This window comes from Triticum aestivum, chromosome 7B (assembly GCF_018294505.1).
Source record: "Triticum aestivum cultivar Chinese Spring chromosome 7B, IWGSC CS RefSeq v2.1, whole genome shotgun sequence".
NCBI lineage: Eukaryota > Viridiplantae > Streptophyta > Magnoliopsida > Poales > Poaceae > Triticum > Triticum aestivum.
Window position 1 is genome coordinate 368,794,831 of NC_057813.1, and position 14,490 is coordinate 368,809,320.

A 14,490-nucleotide genomic window follows, 5' to 3' on the forward strand; every position below is an offset into this window, starting at 1 on the left:
GACAGACTCAAGGTAGCCTAGTCCAGGCAGAAGAGTTATGCGGATACTAAACGCAAGGAGATAGTTTACAAAGTTGGAGACGGAGCATATCTTCATGTGTCCCCGCTTCGAGGAGTTAAGCTTTTGGAGTCAAGGCAAAGCTAGCACCACATTTTGTGGGACCATACAGAGTTTTGGAATGCATGGCAGAAGTTGCATACAAACTAGAATTGCGAGAAGGATTGCCAGGAGTTCATGATGTGTATCACATTTCCCAGTTGAAGAAGTGCCACGTAGAGATGGCCGATATTCCTCTGAGAGACACAGTGCCACTGGAAGCAATTCAGTTAGACAGTGATTTGACCTATGAAGAGAAGCCAGTCAAGATTCTCGAGTTTTCCAGCCGAGTTACTCGCAGCAAGGTTATCAAGTTTTGCAAAGTTCAGTGGAGCCACCATACCGAGGAGGAAGCCACCTGGGAGCGAGAAGAAGATCTCCGTAGAGACCACCCGAACCTTTTTGCTGACCAACCCTAATCTCAAGGGCGAGATTCATCTTAAGGGGGGAAGGTTTGTAACATCCCATTTTTCAATTTGGATGTTATACATAGATCATCATATGCATATCATATTTATTCTTGCATTTTGCTGTGATCCTAGAAATCTTAAGCAACTCAAGGACCTAAGGAGAGAGTTGGAGCTTTCACAAAATTCATATTTGAATTTTGTTCCAATTTGAAGAAGGGATCAATTTGATTTTAATATTTTTCTCTCCAATTTTTTCCAATATTAAAAATATATGAGAGAAGATAATATGACTTCTTCATCCTGAGTGAAATATTGGAGAAAGAATTTTAAAATCAAAATTTTATTTTATTTGTATTTTATTTGCTATTTTATTTGAATTAGAAAAATATTGCATTTTTGAAAATTGCACCTTAGTCTAGAAAAATATTCATCTTGTCCTAAATATTAGGTTTGGAAGGTGAAAATTGTTTCTGAAATTTTTAGAATTTTTTATATATTTTATTAGGATTTTTCTTTTGAGCGTTTTTTTTAATTCTTTCCCGACCGACTAGGCCGAAGGCCGAGCCGAGCAGGCCGTCCCACTCCCGTGCTGCCTTCCTCCCGCGCGGGGAGACCAAGCCGCCGCCGCCGCCCGAGTCCGGCCGGGGCAACACTCCCGGTCTGACCCGGCGCCCCTTCCCCAAGCCGTGCCGCCCCCCTCCTATAAGTAGCCGCTGCCGCCGGCCCCTCTCCACCGCGTCCCGAACCGCGCCGCTAGCCACCGTAGCCCGCGCCGCTACCCGCCGCCGCTGCTACTGCACCGCCGCCCGCAAGGCGCCGCACTCCGCCGCCTTGCTCGTGCCACCGCAAGTCGTCGCCCTGCAGCTGCGAGTCGTCGCTGCCACCGCGCTGTCTCGCCGGATCCCGCCGTCGTCGCCACCAGCGATTTCTTTTGGTTAACTGGTAAAAACCCGATCCGGTTTTTCCCTCGGTTTTCTTCGGTTTAGTTTTTTTATGGTCTTTCTCTCGGTTTTCCGTTCGGTTCTAATTAGCGGAGGTTCGTTCGTTAATCTGCGGTAGAAAACGTTTTCGTTCGTTAGGGTTTCGTAGTGAACATTCGCTTGTTAGGTTTTTCTTTCTATTTTTATCTTTGGCCAAGGACCTACCCACAAATAGTTTTATAGCGATTTAGCCCCTGATCTTTACACTAGCATAACTTTTTACTCGTTTATCCACCTTAGATGAAACTAGCGCCTAAATCTTCGTATCATTCTGTTCTTTCCAGTTAACCAACTTAAACATGATTTTGGTACTTTAAAATCTGAGTTTAGTCCAGATTAGTAAACGATCTTATTTCGTTCGTATTTTGAGTTTCGTTGCTTCGTTTGAGTTGAATCTTTTTGCAAATCGTAGCTATCACATGTACCTACTGTTGAGATCTAATTCACATGATAATATTGCTGTTAGGTTTGACTTTTGTTAGTTTAAGCCATTTGCTTGTTTTGTGTTTGATTTGGATCTTTTCTCGGTTGTTCTCGTGTTTCGTTTGAGTGATTGCTTATGTATGCTATTGCCTGTCTACGCTAGATTACCCGAAGAGCGAAGCTTGTTACTACGAATCTCTAGAGTTTGCAGATCATCAGCAAGGCAAGTTACACTTTGATCATACTCTTGTATACCCAGTTTTACTATGCATTAGTTCTGCCCTCGAATATTTGCATGAGTAGGATTGGGAACATGTGGTTTTGGTCGTAGTACTTGAGGTAGGAACCTAATACCTTTTGATCACCATGGTAATATATGTTATGCTTATTTAATGCTTAGCAATGCTCGTAGATGGGGATTGGATCGTGATTCACACATGGAAGTTTGAGAGTTATTTAATCATGGATAACATTTAGGTGGCAACTTTAATATACATCTGGGTGGATTGGTTGAGGCACCTGGGGAACCTAGTGTTGCCTGTTTTTGGAAATCTCAGAGTACCCGTGTGATTATCCTATGGAATGCCACCTAGGCCCAAAGGGATCATAAGATTAGTCATGCTAGAAACTTCCGTGTGCAGCCACAAGCCATTATGGGCTCTGGCATAGTTGAGTAAGTTGCGTGAGCTATTGAAGAGGTGGAGTAGCAGATGTAGGGGAAAGTAGGTGTATCGGTCCGCCCAGAGTAGAGAGTAAATGCTTCAGAAAGACTATGTCTCGATCATCCGATCATGGATGCGGTCGAGTTTTGTGAGGAAAAGTGTGTAAACCTCTGCAGAGTGTATAAACTAATCATGGTTAGTCGTGTCCCCGGTTATGGACATCTTGAGTATCTAGTACTTGAAACTATTGATGTGATCTCATCATGTTACTTTAATTAATTTGATTTGGGATAATGATGATACTTTTAATTGGGATTTGAGTTGGGGTTACCTTCTCAAATAATGGGAAACTTGGGAGTAGTTAAATAAATTTATTCCTTTGTTGTAGGGAAAAACTAGATTTATGCAAAATCATGAAACTTACAGCCTACACCAGCCAAATATTGCATGTAGATATAGTTCTTGCACTTCATTACTTTACAGTGTAACTCTGCCAGCATATTCAGTGTGCTGACCTACATGGCTGTAACGTTTCATGTTGTAGACTAATCAGACGATGAATTAGGTGCGATAGGTCGTTGTTTTGCACTCAGCTATGTCGTTGGAGTTGATGGACTCATTTACCTTTGAAGCTTCTGCAGTTATTTAGTTTAGATGGCCTTCAGCCATGATATTTTTGTGTAATCACACTCTTTATGAGGACTCGATGTAATAGGTGTGTGATTGAAACTCTGTTATAATTCCTCGAGTACTGTGCGTGTCAGCATTACCGGTCCAGGGATGACACTGATGCATAGAGACTTGACCGTTTAAGGTATGGTCGCTACAGCATCATCCCTTCCTCTTCGGGGAAATACCAACGTAGTTCAAGCCGCAATCAAAAGGAATATCTGGCACTATTGCCGGGGAGGATCAAGTCAAGATAGTCTCCCGACAACTTGCCAATTTCTGGCGCCGTTGCCGGGGAGACATCATCAACATATACCAGGTTACTAATCACAAATCTCATCTCCTTGCAATTTACATTATTTTCCGTTTGCCTCTCGTTTTCCTCTCCCCCACTTCAAATTTTTTGGCCTTTTTATTCGTCCTCTTTTTCATTCGTTGTTTTCTCGTCAGATATGTTTTTTAGTGCAATCTTGTTGCGTAGTCACAATGACTCAAGAGAACACCAAGTTGTGTGATTTCTCCAATACCAACAACAGTGATTTTATTAGCACTCTTATTGCTCCTCCCGTCACTAGTGCAGAGTCTTGTGATATTAATGTCGCTTTATTGAATCTCGTTATGAAAGATCATTTTTCCCGTACTCCTAATGAGGATGTCACGTCCATCTTAACACATTCATGGAATTATGGAATATGCAAAAGAAAAAAGATGTGGACAATGATATTGTGAAGTTAAAATTATTCCCATTTTCTTTAGGAGATCATGCAAAAAAATGGTTTTCTTCTTTGCCTCGCAATAGTATTGACTCTTGGGATAAGTGCAAAGATGCTTTTATTACTAAATATTTTTTGCCCGTGAAAATTATTTCCCTTAGGACGCAAATCATGAATTTTTATTCCTGAAAAAATTATTGTTTATAACTTTTTATTTTTAATAATGTTAATTACATTAATAACCTTAGGTAGTTTAAACGATACTTTTGTCCTGAATGCAAATGACATACACATAAAGGTAATGTTTATCTAAACATTTTGATCTCTAATTTGCATTTTTCTGAGTTCATATCAATTTGTTATGAATTTTCATAGTATTTATCAAATGGTCAAAGGGCATTCGGGCGACCCCAAAGGAAAATCTAAGGGCAAAACTGAGCAGAGTCAAAAAGTAAGGGCAAAACCCGTGGGTAGGTTCCAACCAGGGGCAAAAATGCATTTGTCCTAAGATTTTGTCATCTCAGCTCACTTAGCAAATGAAATCTCACAAGGATTTGTAAGGAATTAACAGAAAGATTTGCAATGAATCTACAATAGTATCACAGATGAAAAACAGAAAGGATAAAAGAGATCAAGGTGAAGTTTTTTTTGTTTTAGAGAGAGACAAAATAGCAAAAAAAATGCAAATAGAAAAAGCAACTGAGCAAAAGAACATTAACAAACTTCATCTAGAAAGGGTCAGCGACAAAGTCACCTATGTTACAGTATATTGACTGATGAGTCAAGTGATAACACTTGATCGTAGGCCATACTCATCGTTTAAGCTCAAAATGGGGTTACCATTTTTTGTTTAAGCATTTTGATGTATTGACACCTTGTTGAGTTGCTTTGACTCATGACTTGGGGCAAATCTTCTCTAAGATGGAATGACATACCATGGGTTGTGGTGTTGATCTTGATCATGTAGGTGAACTTGTGTTGGATGCTCAAGGTTGATGTTGTCCATCAAGATTTGGGAGCACCACTAGTAGTTTGAGTTCATCTTCCTACATGGTTAGTCTTGCAAGGAAGAGCACTTGTGTATCCAAAATGACAATCATGAAATTTTTCATATAAAGATAGTCAAAGGATATGTTGAGTGAGTTCATGCTTCCTTGTATTCAACAACCATATCATAGGAACTTTGTTTGAGCATATATCATAGGAACTTGATGATATAGAGATTGCTCAAAATGTGAGTGACTTGCAATCTCATAGATTTGGGTTCATCCAAGTACCTACAAGGGTTAGGTAACATGCAAGGGTACTAATATAGATCCAAGACATATGATCATCATCATCATAAGAGACATATCAAGGATTAGTCATAAAAGGTTCATGCCTTGCATGTATCAAAATGGAGTTTCTACTCCAAGTTTGAGGAATCAATGATATTCAATTCACCTCCCAAATGGCCAAATACTTTCTCATCAAGCGGTTTGGTGAAGATATCCACCAATTGTTTATCGGTACGAACATGCTTAAGATTGATGTCTCCTTTAGCAACATGATCTCAAATGAAATGATAACGAACTTCTATGTGCTTAGTTCGAGAGTGTTGCACGGGATTGTGAGCAATCTTAATAGCATTTTCATTGTCACAAAGCAATGGAACATGTTTCACATGTATCCCATGATCCTTAAGGGTTTGGGTCATCCAAAGTAATTGAGCACAACATGATCCGACGGCAATGTATTCCGCTTCGGCAGTGGATAAGGATATCAAGTTTTGTTTCTTGGACGACCAAGACACAAGGGGTCTACCAAGAAATTGGCAAGTACCCGAAGTGGACTTTCTATCAACTTTGTCACCGGCATAGTACGAACTGGAGTAGCCAACAAGATAAATGACCTCTTAGGATACCAAATGACAAAGTTTGGTGTGTGAATTAAGTATCTCACTATCCTTTTCACGGCCTTAAGATAACACTGTTTAGGGGCCTCTTGATAACGTGCACACATGCACACTTAGCATAATATCAGGATGGGAGGCACATAGATATAACAATGAAACAATCATAGAGCGGTAAACCTTTTGGTCAACCGGTTTGCCATCCTTAGTCAAGTCAAGATGTCCACTAGTAGGCATTGGTATACTTTGTTTGAGAAACAAACGTACCTTCCTTAGTTTTCTTGATTTGCAAACCAAGGAAAAATTTGAGTTCGCTCATCATAGACATCTCAAACTTCTCCGACATTAGCCTTCCAAACTTTTCACTAAAATGGGGGTTAGTAGTACCAAATATGATATCATCCACATAAATTTGGCACATAAATAATTCACCATTAACCTTTTAGTAAAAAGTGCAGAATCAATCTTTCCAATTTCAAAACCTTTTTCAATAAGAAACTTGGTCAAGCATTGATACACTGCTCTAGGAGCTTGTTTAAGACCATAAAGAGCTTTGTGAAGTTTGTAGACATGATTAGGTTTCTTAGGATTGACAAAGCTGGGAGGTTGCTTAACATACACCTCCTCCTCAATTTCTCCATTAAGAAAAGCACTTTTAATCTACATTTGGTATAAAGTGATATCATGGTGATTGGCATAAGCAAGTAAAATGCGTATGGACTCAAGTCTAGCAACGGGGGCATATGTCTCACCATAGTCCATACCTTCGACTTGAGTGTAGCCTTAAGCGGCGAGACGGGCCTTATTGCATACAACTTGTCCACATTCATCTTGCTTATTCCGAAGCACCCATTTGGTTCCAATGACATTGTGATTGTCATCTGACTTTTCAACCAATGTCCACACTTGATTCCTCTCAAAGTTGTGTAGCTCTTCATGCATAGCATTCACCCAATCCGGATCCTTGAGAGCTTCTTCAACCTTCATAGGTTCAACACTAGAAATGAATGAGTAATGTTCACAAAATTTAGCCAAACGAGTTTTAGAGCGAGTAATTCTCTCGGTTTGAATATCATCAAAGATTTGTTCGATGGGATGGTCTCTTGTGACTCTTGCTCTAACTCGTGAGAGCTTTTGTTTGGGTTGGGGTGGAACATCCTCTTCATTGTCTTCTTCTTCATTGTTGTTGGTGTTGTTGTCCTCTTGTGGAGGTGGAGAGGGAGGTTGAGTTGGTTCGTCTTGTTGTACTTCCTCATTTTCTCCGTCTTGACGTGTCCCACTTGTGGATGCCTCAAATTCAACTTGTGGTTAACCTTGATGTGACGTTGAGGCTTCCACTTGAATGGAAGAGGTACTCTCCTTCACCTCCGTTGGGCGAATCTTGCCAATAGACAAATCTTGGATTGCTTCCGAGGGATATTTTGTCACCTACATCAATTGGCAATTGCTCTACTTGCAAGCCGTTAGATTCATCAAACTTCACATTTACCGTCTCTTCAACCTTTCGGGTGAAATCATTGTAGACACGGTAAGTCTGAGAGTTTGAGCTATAACCGAGTAGGAAACCTTCATGAGACTTAGGAGCAAATTTCGAGCGACGATGCTTACCAAGAATGTAACACTTTGAGCCAAATACTTGGAAGTATCCAACTTAGGATTTGTTACCGGTGAGAAGCTTGCCGTCTTGCCGAGAAGCTTGTGAAGATAAAGACGATTCGTAGCATGACCAGCTGTCTCAACCGCTTCCGCCCAAAAGTGTCTTGGCGTTTTGTATTCGTCAAGCATCATTTTTGCCATCTCGATAAGTGTCGGGTTCTTCGTCTCAACAATTCCATTTTGTTGAGGCGCGTACATAGCCGAGAATTCATGTGAAATACCTTCTTCGTCAAGAAAGGTATCCACATTGGCATTCTTGAACTCTATTCCATTGTTGCTTCGAACCTTCTTGATCTTCACTTCAAATTGGTTTTGGGACTTCCTAGCAAAATTCTCGAAGATATTTTTGACCTGTGATTTATCATCAAGAAAGAACACCCACTTAAATATTGAAAAATCGTCAACAATGACCAAACCGAACGAGTTACCACCGAGGCTCTTGTAGGCATTGGGACCAAAAAGATCCATATGAAGTAGATCAAGCGGTGTTCTCGTGGTCATGATGTTCTTCATGGGATGACTTCCTCCAACTTGTTTTCCTACTTGACAAGCAATACAAAGTCCATCCTTCTCAAATATGACATCTTTAACACCAAGGATATGATCACCTTTAATAAGCTTATCAAGATTTCGCATGCCCGCATGGCCTAACATTCTATGCCATAACCATCCTTTAGAAGATTTACACTACAAAAAAAATACACTTCCGTGATGATACGTGTTTGTCACAGTAGGTCGCGTTTTTTGTCATGCATGTACATCCACGACAAATTTATGATAGAATCAAGATAGTCCTACATGTGCTGTCGTAGAAGTGTTCCATCACATTACCAAAATTATCATCACGGAAGTGTCCACTTCCATGACGATAAATCGCGCGTCACAGAAGTTCTTTCGTCAAGGGTGACCGACACGTGGCATCCACCGTAACGGAACGCCGTTAAGCTATCAGGTCGGGTTTTGGATCCGATAACCCGTTAACAGCCCCGACCAACGGGCATTTTCCACGTGTAAAATCATCATTGGCTGGAGGAGACACGTGTCGGCTCACCGTTGGGACAGATGTCATCCACTCATTGGACAGAAGGCGCCTATGACACGTGGACACGTGCCACGGCCCAACAAAGGCCCATTCCTGTGAAAAGGCCGGCCCATTTGACTTGGTCAAAAGGTGGTGGGCCGGCCCATGCAAAGCCTGTTAACGGCATGTTCGCATATAGCCCATTTACAGCCCGCTAACCCCAGGCCCGTTACGCTCTATCTGAATTAGGCCCAGTAGCGTCATCTGGGCCACCCTATATGATTCCAGCCCATTTTCACTTCTGGCCCATGTATGGCCCATGACGTCTTTCGGCCCATATGAGGCCCTATGTAACTCTTGGCCTATTAACGGCCCGTGGTGAAACTGGCCCGTAATGAACAGTGTATTACTTTACACCCATTAACGGCCCGTGGTGAAACTGGCCCGTAATGAACAGTGTATCACTTTATACCCATTAAGGGGCTGTTATTTCGTTGGGCCATTTCCAGCCCATGTTATCTTTCGGCCTTCTCAGAGCCCATTTATTCTTGGGCTCATTTCCAGCACTCGTTTACTTACGGCCCGTTACTGTCATTTTCTGCTTATGGGCCAAATTCAGCCCGTGGTTACAGTCGGCCCGTTTGTGGTCCGTTAACACGTTGGGCCGTTTTCATAGCGTCATGAAATACGGCCTATTAACGACGGCCCGTTATGGTCGGCCCATGAACGGATGATTCCAACTCTAGCCCGTTTACGACCATAATGCGGCCTGTTATTGGCCCACATTTGGCCAATCAATCACTGCCCGTATAAGGCCCATTGATGATACGGCCTGTAGAAGGCCCATTGTTTCTGCGGCCCGTAGAAGGCCCATTGTTTCTACGGCCCGTGGAAGGCCCATTGTTTATACGGCCCGTAGAAGGCCCACTGTTTCTACGGCCCGTAGGTGCAGTGTCACTATAGTAAATATTAGCCCATGGTTATTGTGGCCTAGTTTTAAAAAATAGGTTGTTGCGACCACTAGCAAACCGCAGAAAAAGAACTGCACTAACTACAAGCAAACAAATAAACAAGACAACAAGGAAATAAATAAGCAAGCAACTTACACTAGGCTATCACGGCTATTACACATATTACATCCACTGGGCATCAAAGTTCGCCACCAGTGCAAATATAGGGAACACAGCAGCATATAAACGTCGAGCAAAACAAGTCCAGAACTGAAACCACTTCAGAAGAGCTCAAGAAACAATATCCTGGGTACCCATAATGTTGGCAAGATGCTTAGCAAGCTTATTAACTTTCTCTTGTTTGGCGCTTAAGTCCTCCAGCGCCTGCTGTTGCACCAGAAAGTATGCATCTGAATTCTGCAGGGACTTCCTCAGTCCTTCGGCTTCCTGTCGCATAACATCTGATCGATGTCTTTCAACTTGAAGTTGAGACTCAAGATGCCGAGCTGATTCAGGCAACGAGTTCAAAGAGCTGGTGCCAGTAGTGGTAGCCAGTAACTCAAACACTACATCAAGACAACACTTTGGGGTTGTCTCAGTGTCCTCAATATAGTTTTTATCAGCTTTCTTGGAGACCAACAGGGATGTCTCACTATCTTGAACCTTATCTGCATTACTTTCTTTACCATTGCATAACAGGGTACTCTTCTCCAATATTTTATCCGTGTTCTAAAAGGGAAACAAACAAACACATCTCAGGTTTACAATGTAGTATATGAAACTCATTTTGGTAAACCAGTTTAGTAATAAGGTGGACAGGATAACATCATGAAACAAACATATATCTATGTAGTATGGTCACTGTATGGTCTATATCATTCTAGTTTATGTTGCCAAATCAAGATAGATACAGTTCGAATCATATCTATTTAAGACAAAGCAGCATAGACAAAAAATAAGTGTGGGAAACTACACAGCAATAACAACACTTGTAATGTGCATGGCATGAGAACATAACTATTTATTCAATTGAAACTGAAATCAACATAGAGCAAGTTACAACAGCAAACAGCCAAACACATTGAAGAAACAGGTTTAAAACATACCTGTTGCGCCATTGGAGTTTCAAATGCATCCTTCAAATTTGAAATTGGTTGGTATCAGTAAATACAGTGATGCAAGAGCAAAGTAGTATGAACCATAGCTACGGAACCTGACCTGAGAACAATTCTTCTTCTGCTTTAAGCGTTGACTTCGGTTCGGAGTGGTGGTCCTCATGATTTGGGCACTATAGTTGCCTTACTAACTGCTCGTGTTTGGGTGCTCTGTGGTGGAGACGGTGTTGTGTCAACGGGAACTGGGTGTCTATCTGCTAGGGTTGGGGTTAGAAGGGGTGTAGCTGGTTCTCTGTCCAACTGGGTAGGGGTACAATCTGCATGAGTGTGGGTTATGTGTGGTGGGGCTGATTCTTGGGCAAGTACAACCGTGGTTCTATCTGCATCGACAGGTAGCATGATCTTTTCTGAAGACTGTGTTTTTACTCCCACAGATACTGCCATCACTCCCTCCAGTTGAAATGGCTGGTAAACAAGAAAAGTAATTGAATGTATAGACATTGTAAGCTAGACAGGTGTAATGGATAGTAGGGAAGAAAACAGGGCATGAAATAATTCACATTTATGTTGTCTAAGCAAACAGAATAGCAGGACATAATTTCACATATATGATGGCTAATTAAACAGGATAACATGACACAATTTCACATGTATGATGGCTAACTAAACAGGATAGAATGACATACTTCAAAATATGATGACTATGTAAACAGGATGACATGATATAACTATACGATGTGTCTATTAAAGTGGTTGGCATGCCATAAATCACAAACATGCCGTCGATGGAAACATGATGGCATGATATAATTCACGGATAGAATGACATAATTTAAAATATGATGACTATGTAAACAGGATGAGATGATATAACTATATTATGTCTTTAGAAAATGGGTTGGCATGCCATAATTCAGATACATGTTGTCTATGTACACATCATGGCATGACATAATTCAGATACCCTGCCAAGTTTGAGCATACACCTCAGGGGGATAATAGGACTGGTCATCTGCCTCTGAATCCTCCTCTGAAGAGCTATCTATAACCAGCAAGATATCTGCTTCAGCAGGTAGCATTATCTACTCTGAAGACCTTGTTTTCACTCCAGATTTCTCCATTACCAATTCAAATGGCTGATGCACAGGAAGAGTAGTTGAATATACAAACATTGTCAACAAAAGCATTGAGAAATACAAAAAAAGGACGGCATGATATAATTCACATATATGACGCTTGCCTAAACAGCATGGCATTGCATAATTCACATACATAATGCCTTGCAACAAGATAACATTGCATAATTCACATATATAATGTCTTGCAACAAGATGGCATTGCATAATTTACATATATGGTAATTAGACACTAAACAGGTGGCATTCACACAAAGCATGTCTAAACTAAGCAAATGGCATAGCAATGCAAGATACCATACGCACGATATGAGTAACATAACCCTGCCAAGTTAGGGCATGCACCTCAGGGGGGAAATATGACTGGTCATCTGTCTCTGAATCCTCCTCTGAGGAGCTATCGGTAACTCGCAAGACATGCGCTTCATCAGATAGCATTGTCTACTCTGAAGACCTTGTTTACACTCCAGATTTTTCCATGACTGTGCCGAATGGCTGATGCACAGGAAGAGTAATTGAATGTACTAAAATTGTTGACAAATTTAAGACATAATAAAAAATGATGGCATGAGATAATTCACATATAAGATGACTGGCTAACCAGGGGGGCATTGCAAAATTCACATATATGATGCCTGGCTAGACAAGATGGCATTGCATGATTCACATATACGATAAAGAAACAAAACAGATGGCATTGACACAAAGCATGTCTAAACTAAGCAGATGACATCTTTAATGTATACAGTAAGCAATGCAAGGCACCATATGCATGGTATTACCAACATCAGCATGCCAAGTTAGAGCGAAGACCTCATGGGGTAAATAGGAGTGGCCTTCTCCTTCTGAATCCCCCTCAGAAAAGTTATCTTCCTCTGGATTACGATCCGAAATGGGTGGAGGGGGGGCTGCCATTGCGCCCACCATGGAATGACGTCTGCATGAAATTTTATTGCCACACAAGGCTCGTCTCTTTTGCTCTACATGATCAGTTCCATTGTGTACAATAACTGGCATGCATAGGAATAAAACATAGTGAGATTATGTAAGGAGTGCATGCACAAATCCAGAGTGATGGTAGCAAACTGTGGATAGACCCAAAACCAATGATAGCAGGCAGATAATAGCTTTAGTTAAAAATACAGATAATGGCTCCTTTAATGTTTGTTTGCACCCAACATGAAACTCATAGTAGACACCGGAGATTAACCAGATAGTAGACAGATAGTACTGATTGCTGCCCCAATATGTACCCCACAACCATTTAAAAACTCAAGTTTCAGCATTAGTTTGGACCTGACTCGGAGTCTAATAGGTGAACACGACGATAATGTAGCATGTCATCATATTAAGCGATGCATAACGTAAGCAGACACGGAAGAGTGCGACCTCTCTTGCGGACCCGTATAGTACTCAAGGTCATCTGCTCAGTTGATGATGGTAATGCAGTTGTCGTGGCTGCCGGCGGCGGGGAAGAAGATCTGAGGCGGCGAAAGACAGTCTGGAGAGTGGATCCCTGCTGTGGTGAACCCTTCCGTCGTTGGAGCAGCTGAGCTGGGGTGGAACATAGCGCCGCAGGAGTAGGACAAACCACACAAGGTTTTCTTTGACACATATCTGTAACAGAAGTAATTGAGTAAGGGCTTGTTTGAATTTGAGGATTCTAACAATGCAGGGATAGGAAATAGACAGGAATAGGATAGGAATGCACGTGCAAAACAGAGAATTTAAAAACACAGGATTTCTGCCAATCTGGGTGTTTGATTCACAACAATTGGAAGATCACAGGATGCAAAAAAGCATGGTGAGATTAAGTCAAACCACAAGAAAATGTACGGTTATAATGCTATTATGCGACTATCTCTTAGTCTTGTGCTTGATGAATAGGAATATGAAAAGGAGGAGAAGTGGAAATTAGAATTCCTACGGTTTTTCTTTCAAGGAGACACTAAAGGAACAAATCCTACAGTTTTCCTTTGCTCCATTCCTTTGCACCAAATTCATGAAAAGTAGTACCATAGGAAACTTTCCAATTCCTATGTTTTTCATTCACTTTTCCTTTCAAGCACTGGCGATTCCAGTAGGCAGGCTTGAGCAAGGAAAATCCTACACTAAAAAATGTTTTTGTGCTACTTCTATTACTTTGGACCCAGGCCACTGTCATACTAGCTCAACTCCCAGGCCCATCGACAAATGCACAGCTCAAACGCACAGAGATAAATAATGATGGCGTTCAAGAGAGTCCATCACGGATAGCTAAGTTGCCTGGTACCTCACTACTTGTCATATAGTAGGATAAAATAATCATAGTTCCCATTACTACGAGTGCTCAGTGGACAATACATATTACATGTAGAGTAAAAAAGAGATGCAACAAGTGTACAACCTCTTTGGCGAAGCCATGTCGATCTCAGCGTGATTGGGTTGGCCGGTGAGGATGCTCCGGCTGACTTTGCTGTCGGAGGAGGGGAAGAAGATCTTAGGCATCTGGAGATGGAGCCCGAGGTACTGCTCCGCTGTGATGGAGGGTTTCGTCGTTGGAGCAGCTCCGGTGAGTTGTACGACGCTGAGGCTGAAGCAGGACAAGAGAGACAATGAACAACATTAACCTGAGTGGAATTCTAATAGCATCTCTAATACATGATGTAAAATACATAACCACAAAGTGTTAGATGTAAAATATATTAGCCGCTCATCTCTGAACTTAACTGTCGAAACTGAACCTAACTATCGAAACTGAACCTAACTGTCAAAACTGAATTTTGCTG